General features: G+C 40.1%; 2 pseudogenes; both read right to left on the reverse strand.

Moving 5' to 3' along the window:
* Positions 1-538: 538 nt before the first annotated feature.
* LOC116682936 (extracellular calcium-sensing receptor-like) lies at positions 539-9,713 on the reverse strand (annotated as a pseudogene).
* Positions 9,714-10,615: 902 nt separating this feature from the next.
* Positions 10,616-11,951, reverse strand: part of LOC116687046 (extracellular calcium-sensing receptor-like) — a 9,772-nt pseudogene continuing 8,436 nt past the window's right edge.

The raw sequence follows: 11,951 nt of genomic DNA on the forward strand, positions 1-11,951 counted from the left end.
TTTAGTGTCTATGTCTCTTTCCTACAATTTTACAGTTAACATAGTAAACACATATCTTCCTACACATATCTTCCTAATTCTGTTCAACCCTTACACATTTTCCTGCTTTGTTTTAGCTCATAATACATTAAATTTTTTTATTTATCAAATTCAACCCTATTATCCCATGAATTTGTGTCTTACTAATTTGTGTTTTCCTTTGTTTTATCTGATATTACATATTACAAATGTGTACCTTTAATTCAATATTAATTACTGTCGATGTGGAATATTATTAAAATTAATTTTATTTAAAAAAGATAAGAACCAAAAAATTATGTTATGGATTTTTTACTTTATTTATCAACCTAATTTTACATGTATCTCTAGAGACATTAACATTTAAGACATATATTTCAAAAGCATTTCATAAAATTAACAATTACAAGAAAAATAATTGAATGAGGTGAGACTTTGTGATGTGCACAGCCTACATCTGTATATTGCCATCTCACCTAGTTCCAGCCTGAAGAAGTTTTATGATGGATTTTTTGTTCGTCTAAATGTTTCTTGGTGTTTTGTTCTCTGGCTTAACCACATAGATAAAACATTTGGTGGCAAATACACAGTATATCCAACACTGGAGGCCAAATGGCAAATATCTCCACAGCCACAGTAAATTTCAGGAGAGCTGAGATCTGCGGGATAAAGGTGATCCAGACGCACAGAATATCAGCATGCTGAAGGTGATGAGCTTGGCTTCATTAAAATTATCAGGTAATTCCGACTAGGACAGCTAACACAACAGCAAAAGAAAGCCAGTAGGCCTAGTACCCGAGCCAGCCCAAACCCAACAGCTGAGCCAATGCACACTCCAGGATGATTATCTCTTTGTATATAGGTAGTTTTCATTGGAAAAGGGGGACTAAGACCCAACCAAATAGTACATATTAAAACTTGAATAAACGTGAAAGACACTACAGTCATTCTTTGCTGTGGAGGACCAAACCATTTCATGACATTACTACCTGGCAATGAAGCTCTAAAGGCCATTAACACTACTATTGTTTTTCCAAGAACACAAGACATACAGAGGACAAAGGTGATCCCAAACGCTGTGTGGCGCAGCATGCAGGACCACTCAGAGGGTGCTCCGATGAAAGTTAATGAACATAAGAAACATAGAGTCAGGGAGAAGAGCAGCAGGAAGCTCAGCTCAGAGTTGTTGGCCCTGACAATCGGGGATGTCCTGTGACGATAGAACACAGCCGCTGTTATAATGGCCAGACAGGCGCCACCAACTGAGAATGTAGCCAGGATGATTCCTAGGACCTCGTTGTAGGAAAGAAACTCTACAGGCTTGGGGAGACAAGTGTCTCTCTCTGCATTAGGCCAGAACTCCTTGGGGCAAGGGAAACAATCAGGGGAATCTTAAAAATAATTAAACAAAAGGGATGTTAGCAATCATAATGGATATTTAATGTTGTACAGCACATTGCCTTTGTTTAGGAGAAAATACAAATACCTGCAGCATTATTAATCTCTCCTTCAGGACACGGTATACAATCATAACAGCAGATGGGTTTTCCTTTCTGAAGCACTTTACGAGTTCCTGGAGGACAGCTGTTAGAGCACACTGACACAGGAACCTGACACATAGAGACAAACAACCTCAGGATTAATGTATAGTTTGACATTTTTTTCAAGTCTGTTTGAAAATAATACTCATATGTCAGCATATTTACTAAAATGTTACATAGTCACTGCACCCTCTTAAAGCCACGTCAGTGTAATTTCTGTGGGACAAATTATCCAGTCTTATGTTTAAACATCCATTAATCCAGTTAATCTTTTAGTACAAATTACTTTTTTGTGTCAATATCCCTCTGTTTCAGTTCAGCAAGGGAACTCTTTCCTAAAGGGGGAATTTCATAGTAAAATGTCCTAACAAAAATACCCCTACATCATTTCTGACATTGAAATTGTAAAAGGATTAGCTCTTTCCACAGCAAGTATGGACAATATCAGTAGCTTTCAATATACAAATATAATTCTATCGGCACAGGACATCCCCGATTGTCAGGGCCAACAACTCTGATTGGCTTTGTTTGCTTTTAAGTTAGCTTTAGCTTCAATGGTACTGGTATGTGTTTTGGGATGTCACGGAATAGGCGTGGAAACAGTAATGGTGACGAGATCAAATAACAAAAATGTTAAATTGTACTTGTTGTTAAAGTAGCAGATGCCCTATCATGCTATTCAATGAGACAACAGGGTTCAGGGTGTTAGGCTATTAGTGAAGTAGTTCTGGGAGTCAAAGATCAGGCACAATGGGCAAGATTTTCAGGTTGAAAGTCAGTGTCAAAAATGGAGGAACTGGTGTTGGCTGAGTGTCTTCAAAAAGGGACAAGACTCTGAACTTGCCAGCTCAGGTGTTCATTTTTCTGGGAACCATCTTCCATTGTAGAAATCCCCAAAACTGGCAGAAGGAGCTGCATTTGCTGCATTTGTGTGCAGATGGCTGTCATGTGGGTGAGTCAGTTACAGTTTGTTCGTCATGGAAGAGGTTGTTGTGTTCCAGATGGTACACAGATGCACAGCATGAACTGTCAGGATAGATGAAATTCACAGGTGAGCAATGAAGCTTTCTTTCACTTTCTTTGTGAGCAGGTGGCTCATCTGGCTCGCTTATAGCTAATGTATGACTTGCATTTAAGAAAAATGGATGGTTGTGCAGAGATTCCAGGGTCGAAACCTTCTACAATCCACTTGATGGGTAAAAAACTTTGCAAAGTAGGGTGGCAGAGGGCCGGGGTTACAAGGCAGACATGGCTTCCAACAGAGAAAGAGTGAATGTGCGGAAGTACATTTCAAAGATAACGCACACTTTCTGCTCTGTCTTGCTGTTCTCAAAGTATGTTCCCTTCAGTAAAGAACAACAACCTCCAAGCTAGCAAGCTACAGGCTAAAAATGGCAAGTTTTAGAACAAATGTGGATCTTGCAACAAGGCAGGCCTGCTTGGCTCTAGGAAAGATTGTAAAGATTTACAAACAACATGTTTATGGCAGGGGTGGTGGTTCCCCTTTTCAAAAAGGGGGACCAGAGGGTGTGTGCCAATTACAGGGGTATCACATTTCTCAGCCTCCCTGGTAAAGTCTACTCCAAAGTGCTGGAATGTAGGGTCCGGCCGACAGTCAAACTTCGGATTGAAGAGGAACAATGCGGATTCCGTCCTGGTCGTGGAACAACGGATCAGATCTTCACTCTTGCAAGGATCCTGGAGGGATCTTGGGAGCATGCCCAACCAGTCTACATGTGTTTTGTGGATCTGGAGAAGGCGTATGACCGGGTCCCCCAGGAGATACTGTGGGAGGTGCTGGGGGAGTATGGGGTGAGGGGGTCCCTTCTCAGGGCCATCCGATCTCTGTATGACCAAAGCGAGAGCTGTGTCCGGGTTTTCGTCAGTAAGTCAGACTCGTTCCAGGTGAGGGTTGAACTCCACCAGGGCTGGGCTTTGTCATCAATCCTGTTTGTAGTATTTGCGGACAGGACATCGAGACGTAGTCGGGGTGGGGAGGGGTTGCAATTTGGTGGGCTCGGGATCTCATCATTGCTTTTTGCAGATGATGTGGTCTTGACGGCGTCGTCGGCCTGTGACCTTCAGCACTCACTGGATCAGTTTGCTGCCAAGTGTGAAGCGGCTGGGATGAGGATCAGCACCTCTCAATCTGAGCAATGGTTCTCATCAGGAAACCAATGGAGTGCCTTCTTCAGGTAGGGAATGAGTCCTTACCACAAGTGAAGTGAGTTTAAATACCTTGGTGTCGTTCGTGAGTGAGGGGACAATGGAGCAGGAGATTGGTCGTAGAATCAGCGCAGAGGGTGTGGTATTACATTCAATTTATCGCACCGTTCCTACCCTCACCTCATGAAGGCTGGGTCATGACCGAAAGAACGAGAAGGGTACAAGCGGCCAAAATGTGTTTCCTCAAGAGGGTGACTGTGCTTCTCCCTTAGGTGAGAAGCACAGTCATCTGTGAGGAGCTCGGAGAAGAGAAACTTCTCCTTTGCATTGGACGTTTTGGTACTCATTGGAGGGGATTACTGTGGCCGTAATCTTGTCACGGCATAACTACAACCCTGGGAAAACTTGATAGTATTGTTACGTCTAGAGGCTTCCAGAGTTTAGCAGTGTGTGCATATGAAACAACAGAGCTATACACTTGGTTTGCCAGGCCACAGGTGAAATGAGTAGGCCTACCTGTTGCCCCATCAGCCGACCAGCTCTTTCACCGTGGTCCGGCACTGCTTAGTAGGTTCTCCGTTGACAGTACATTTGTGGATATTGAAAACAAAACAACTTGATAGGGAAAAAGGAATCTTCTTCAGAACATTCAGAAGCACATCTCTCATCGGGACTCCGACTCAGTTTCTCACTCGGTCTCTCACCAACTTCTCTCAATCTTTCTCTTAATCACTCTTGTGCTACCCCCACAGATAAACCACACTCACCTCAGCCTGGCAACCAATAGGAAAGATGAGAGGGCCAGTACAAATGGCGACACACTAGCAAGAGCTAAATATTTTAACCATTTATCCAGCTAATTTGAATAGCTTAAGTTACATTATTGTGTGAACAGATAATTCAATATTTATGTAGCATTTTCTTTTATGGCAAGTGCAAGCTGCTGCAAACACTGGAAGTAAGCACAGGGGGCGGGGAAATACCAGTACCAGGAGCCCCGACTAGAGCCAGCTGCTGGAAAGGCTAAGCTACACAAAGCAAATGTGTCAAGAAAATCAATACAAGGGTTTATATTAAAGGGTAATAAAAAACAAATCTCAAGCTCAAAACGTCATTGTGGAACAGTGAAGTTGACAAGTTGTCAAGTTGCAATCCCTAGTCTGTGGCCATTGTAAACAACCGGAGAAATTGAGTAAGAGCAGAATCTGCCATTTTGAATCATAGAGGATTTATTTCAATTTCAATCATGGTGGGAGCTCCGGTCATTTTTCGCCACCTACAAGTTTTTTTGAGGTACTGAAACTAATGAGCCAGATATCATTCCTTCCTCTGATTCAGAGTAATATTAAGTCAGTACACTCAAAGCACAAAGGAATGGCATGTAGAAGACATAGAGAATCTGAATAGACGAGAGGATGTTTGGCTAGCGTTGTGTTTGTGCTGATTTCTTAACAATCTTGCCTGACATGGTAAGGAAAGATTAACTTTACCAGATATAGACCAAGGAATAGACTTGTGGCTTTCTGTAACGGAGACAGAAGTGATAGAGAAGTCTGACTTTTGTTGTTTTGACTGCCTAGCGTTTCGTCCAAGTAGATCATCATCTGAGGGGGATGATGAAGTGTATACTCAAGACGAGGTGAGTGGATTGATGAAATTGCTTGTAAGATTGAAGCAGTATGCTTTTATGAGCATGACATGTTTTAGTTGTATTGTATTTTTTTTTTAATGTATGAATACCCTGTACCTTGAGTGCTGAGAACGGCGCCTTTAAATACATTTATTTAACTCATTTAATAAATGTATTATTATTTAAGGCGATGCATGGTCTGCTGGCATGTTGAGTTGCAGCACCTGCTTCCAAAGATTCTGCTAGGTAGCGTCAGTTAAGATCACTAAATTGTGTGTTAAAATATTGCTCTGGGCTGCTTACTTGTGTGCCATCATCCACCCAGGTGAGGTTCCTGTTGATTTGGAACTTCTGGCCCACCGGCAGTGATGCATCGTATTGCCCTACTGTCACCAACTTAATCCTGCCACTTTCACTTTTTTGCCAGTTAACCAGCTCGTATCTGGCCACAGGATCACCGTTGGCATCAAATGACACATCATAACCATTTTGGGAAAAATTCACTTTCTTCAGCTGAGTAAGAACCTGTGAAGAAAAATAGTGAGGGAGAGAAATTAAATTATAATTTTACATGCAATGAATATTAAATGTCATTAAAGGTACATTATAGGAAAAAAAGGACATTTTCACTAATGTTCAACTGACCTCTTTGGATTCTATCCTGGTGAATTTGTCACACTGAGTTGTAGAATTTGTTTCCTGACACACTATTTTATGAATGGCATGAGCTATTGCATAAACAGCCTTGTATACCATGTTAGTGATCCGGAGCTGAGATGTGTCAGTGTACGGGCTCTGGAGCGTCTTTATGTCTTCTGTTCCATCACATAATCTCTTGTCTATGGCTTCACCTAAAACAATGACAGAGGCTTTGAGAAATTACTACATTGTTAACAATAACAATATTCATGCGTATGTCTATCATTACCTGTGCCAAGAAGGTTTTGTTTTTGGTTCAGTTTGTTTGTCTGTTTGTCAGCAGGAGTAAAGAAAACAAATGGCATGCTTTTAATAAAACTTGTTGTTGTGTTTGTTAGGCCAGGAAAGTATCCGTTCAAATCTGGAGTGGATCAGAATCATGGGGCGGATACACAAATTATTCATCACTTTCATTTACATTGCAAGATAGGGTGAAGGTCTATGCTCTCCGAGTGCCATTTATAGTTCTTTTGCCAAACGCGCCATGTAGAAACTCATATCTACATTGTTCGAATGTATTAGTAAAACATTACTTTATATTGCATTTCAAAGCAAGGTTTTGCAAATATACCTTTTTCTGTTTTGTTGTAAAATAGTTGCTGTTTCAGTTCATATGTAAACATATTTTCGTTTTTTAAACCTTTATATATTCCATCTTACATTAACACAAATAAACCACATTTACCAAAGGTAAAAGAACATACATTTTCTTTACTTAACCCTTGTGCTGTCTTTCCGTCAAAATTGAAAATCAACACTTTTGTTGACGCTTGTTATCAATGTTTTTAACTTTTTCTAATGGTTTGTCCGTTTTTTGAACAATTTTGATGCTTTTTTGAATGTTTGTCACTTTTTTTGACGTTTTCAACACTACATAACACCAACTTACTGACTTTAGTTTTACAGTTATTTTTGGAATTTATGGTCAATAAACCTTAATTTTAGGAAATTATACCTAATGTTTGAGTTAGAATGGCAGAAATAAGAAATTATTTAGACTAAAATTAAAGGAATGAATGTTGATGGATAATCACAGACTGGAATATGTCAACTTTTACTCAATACTATTTCAAAACCACGTCATTTTTTGTTCTTCAAATGCTATAAAATTGAATAAAACACCCCAAAATTAATGAACGTAGAGATTTGCACTTGCCAAAGAGCATTGTGTGGAATCAATCATGTCATTTTGTCTAATTAAAATTGGATAATTAAAAAGAACATTAAAATAGGAAAATGGGTGAGTACCGTATAATAACATAATTAGAGCTACATACCTACTTACATAGGCCATATACTGAAAATGATAACATGCTGCAAATATAATTTGTAATTTTTTTTTTGCTTGGTGGCATAATATACAAATCACAAAAATCCTGATATTAAGTTACCATCTTTGTTCAATATCAGTACATCTCCCTGTTAATCTGGTGTTTGGCATAAAAACAGCTGTGGACATTTTAACACAGGAAGCTTCATTCAGAAAGACAATCAAAAACATATCACAACACAACACAACACAACTACAAGTGAGTGTCTGTCCTATTTTAAACGTAAAGAACTTTCTCACGTATTCCCAGCCTGCAGTTGAATGCATCCTCCCAGAACTCAGTAAGCACTGGAGAGGCAGCCACTTTATATGGAGAGAGATCCAGCAAGAAGTCTCTCAGACCTGGGATAACAGATTTCTGAATGCCAAATCCGATGGCTCCAGCACAGAAGCTGAACCTCCGCATGTCTGTGTCTGTTACCCAGGCTTCACTGCCTATCCACTGGCGAGGTGGAGAAGGCTTAAATGACAGCTCCTCCAGCAGAATCCTCAGGTCTCCAGGCGATGTAAATGCAACAACAACCATAGCTGTCGACCTGGAGAGAAATTATAGTGCATTGCATTACGTTAATATAAATACAATTTTTATGTTTTTAAATAGGCATCAAGAAACTTAACAACAACATGAGATACTTTGCCTTTTGTGGTGTGTCAAATATACAGTATTGGTATCACTAATTCTATTTTATAACAATGTGTAAAGATACATTTCCAATTTGTAACTGACACAATAAAACAATCTTCCATCTTATATTCAAGTTAACATTTTTGTTGTTTTGTGCACTGAATTTCAGTGTCAGCACAAGGAACAAAAGTACAATCAGTGATGTAGAAACCTGCGGATAACGTCAGCTACTCTCTGGATCCTGCTTCGTGGGTGGTTCCAATAGAAAGATTCAGAGTATTCCACACAGATCCCCTCTTTGCGTGCTGCTTCCAGAAAAGACGCCATACCATTATTGCCATAGTCTGAATCTGACCGGACAGCACCTATCCAAGTCCAGCCAAAGTGTTTTACCAGCTTGGCCAGCGCTTCAGCCTGGACCTGATCACTAGGGATGGTTCTGAAGAAATTTGGGTACTGCTGCTTATTGGACAGACATGCACAAGTGGCAAAGTGGCTCACCTAAAGGGAAACAACAGTGTTACTATTTAATGGGCAAGACAAGCAAAAACAGGACTAGTCTATTAAACACAGTTTTACAGCAATCCAAAATATTTACTTGAGGGATGTTAAAGTGCCCAATGATGCGTGACATGCCGATGGATGGCGTGGACCCAGTCTCACCAACGACAGCCATCACCATACCAGATTGTGAGCAATTTTCACCGGTGTAAAACACCGGGTCCAGGCTATTTGAAAGCTGGAATGCCACATGCACCGCAACTGGCACCGAGGCACACGAGTCGTAGATCTGATAACCGAGTTTGATTCCCGGCAGCAGCTCCGTGCTGTTGTTTATCTCCTCGATGGCGAAGGTCATTGCACGTGAGAGGCGCAGTTCCCGTGAGTCAAGGCTGCACACAAACACTCAAGTCACTATTTGAATTTTGAAAAGGATAAGTCACAATTTTGACAGCAATACATAAAGGAGAACTGCAATTCATAGTTTTTCAAATTAGTTATAGCTGCACATCTGTGTGAACCAACTACTGTATAAGAGAAGGTTGAACACAGAAATTCACAAACCTAATGCACAGATTACAAATCAACTCAAACTAAAGTCAAAATATGTCCTGTAATTTATCGTTTTAAATATGTATACATCACTGTTTTTTCCACCTATATTTTAGTTAATAAAGAAAAATGCTTATCTTTCATATAGTCTAACCAACATATATACTGTACATATATACTATATATAAAGCTTAATATTGTGTCCAACAAAAAACTTTTAACCCAATTGTAAGCACATCATAAAGAACAATGTATATCCCCACACAGTGTAACATCCTCTTATCCCCCACTTCTCCCTCTTACTAACCTTCCTGTGCATCTTAGTGGCTCAGGCATGGTGGTGTAGTTATAGTTCACTGTGTACATGTAGTAATGTATGGAGAAAACACCACCAATAATGAAATCACCATCCATTGCAAATGCAGGGAGACGAGTGGTACCCTGGAGCTTACATTTCACAGATGAAGTCTGAGTGCTGACCCCAGCACCAGTCCTGTCCTCTGTAAGCCCAGCCCTTTGTTTAACATCATCCACAGAACCATTCAGGGCAAGAGCTGAGTTCAGCTCACACAAACCCAGAGACAGGATCAGACCAATACAGAGAGCAGAGATCTCCATCCCTCAACTGTGAGCATGTGGGCATACTGTATGTGTGCTATATAGATTTTCAGACAAAAGCTCCCCTCCCTCTATTCTATGTTAGTTACAGATCATCAGAAAGAGGATGGCCTTATCTAGTGGCAAGGATTAACTATCGTCTGTCTTTTTTTGTGCGCTACATGTACAATATAATGTACATTTAGTGTCTATGTCTCTTTCCTACATTTGTACAGTTAACATAGTAAACATATCTTCCTAATTCTGTTCAACCCTTACACATTTTCCTGCTTTGTTTTAGCTATATTAAATGTAAATGCGCTATATATATTTATATAGCGCTTTTCCAGTCTTAACAACTGCTCAAAGCGCTTTTACATCTACAGGATACATTCACCATTCACACACTGTGGCCGGGGCTGCTGTACAAGGTGCCACCTGCTCATCAGATAAACATTCACACACATTCACACTCCGATGCGCAGCACCGGGGGCAACTCGGGGTTCAGTGTCTTGCCCAAGGACACTTCGACAATGACTGCAGGGGCGGGGATCAAACCACTAACCTTCCAATTGGCAGGCAACCGCTCTACCACTGAGCCACAGCCGCCCCATATTACAACTAATTTACTTAATTTTGCAACCCTATTATCCCATGCATTTGTGTCTAACTAATGTGTGATTTGCTTTGTTTAATCTGATATTAAATATGACAATGTGAACCTTTAATCCTATAGTAATTATTGTGGATATGGAATATTATTAAAATTAATTTTATTTAAAAAAGATAAGAACCAAAAAATTATGTCATGGATTTTTTACTTTATTTATCAACCTAATTTTACATGTATATCCTATGATAAATTAATATTTAAGACAATAATATTTCAAAAGAACATTCATAAAATGACAATTAAAAAGAAAAATAATTGGAATGAAGGTGAAGACTTTGTTGGATGTGCACAGCATACATACTGTATATTGCCATCTCACCTATTTCCAAGCCTGAGAAGTTTTATGATGGATTTTTGTTCATTAAATGTTTCTTGGTGTTTTTCCCTGGCTTAACCAATATGATAAAACACTTTGGGGCAAATATACACAGTATCATTCCAAACTGGAGGCCAGATGGCAAATATCCCAGCAGCCACAGTAAATTTACCAGGAGAGGTAGAGATACGCAGGATAAAGGTGATCCAGACAGCACAGAATACAGCATGCTGAATGTGATAGCTGGCTTCATAAAATTATCAGGTAATTTCCGAGCTAGGACAGCTAACACAAAGCAAAAGACAGCCAGTAGGCCTATGTACCCAGCACAGCCCAGAACCCACGCTGAGCCTAATGCACACTCCAGGATATTCTCTCCTTGTATATAGTTAGGTTTTCATTGGAAAAGGGGGACTAAGAACCAACCAAATAGTACATATTAAAACTTAATAAACGTGAAAGACACTACAGTCATTTTTTTGTGGAGACCAAACCATTTCATGACATTACTACCTGGAGTGTAGCTCTAAGGCCATAACACGTACTATTGTTTTTCCAAGAACACAAGACAACAGAGGACGAAGGTGGACCCCAACGCTGTGTGGCGCAGCATGCAGGACCACTTAGAGGGTGCCCATGAAGTATGAACATAAGAAACATAGAGTCAGGGAGAAGAGCAGCAGGAAGCTCAACTCAGAGTTGTTGGCCCTGACAATCGGGGATGTCCTGTGACGATAGACACGCGCTGTTATGATGGCCAGACAGCGCCACCAACTGAGAATGCAGCCAGGATGATTCCTAGGACCTCGTTGTAGGAAAGAAACTCTACAGGCTTGGGAGACAAGTGTCTCTCTCTGCATTAGGCCAGAACTCCTTGGGGCAAGGGAAACAATCAGGGGAATCTGAAAAATAAAACCAAAAGGACTGTTAGCAATCACAATGGATATTTAATGTTGTACAGCACATTGCTTTGTTTAGGAGAAAATACAAATACCTGTAGCATTATTAATCTCTCCGTCAGGACACGGTATACAATCATAACAGCAGATGGGTTTTCCTTTCTGAAGTACTTTACGAGTTCCTGGAAGACAGCTGTCAGTGCACACTGACACAGGAACCTAGCACATAGAGAGAAACAAACACACAATCAAGTGGGCTTGAAAACTCAGGATTAATTTAACTATACCCTCTTAAAGCCACTTCAGTGTAATTGCTTTGTGACAAAATATACAGTCTTATGTGTAAACATCCAGCAATCCAGTTAATTCTTTCAGCACAAATTACTTCTTTGTGTCACTATCC

The sequence above is a fragment of the Etheostoma spectabile genome, chromosome 3 (genome assembly GCF_008692095.1).
Source record: "Etheostoma spectabile isolate EspeVRDwgs_2016 chromosome 3, UIUC_Espe_1.0, whole genome shotgun sequence".
NCBI classification, from domain to species: domain Eukaryota; kingdom Metazoa; phylum Chordata; class Actinopteri; order Perciformes; family Percidae; genus Etheostoma; species Etheostoma spectabile.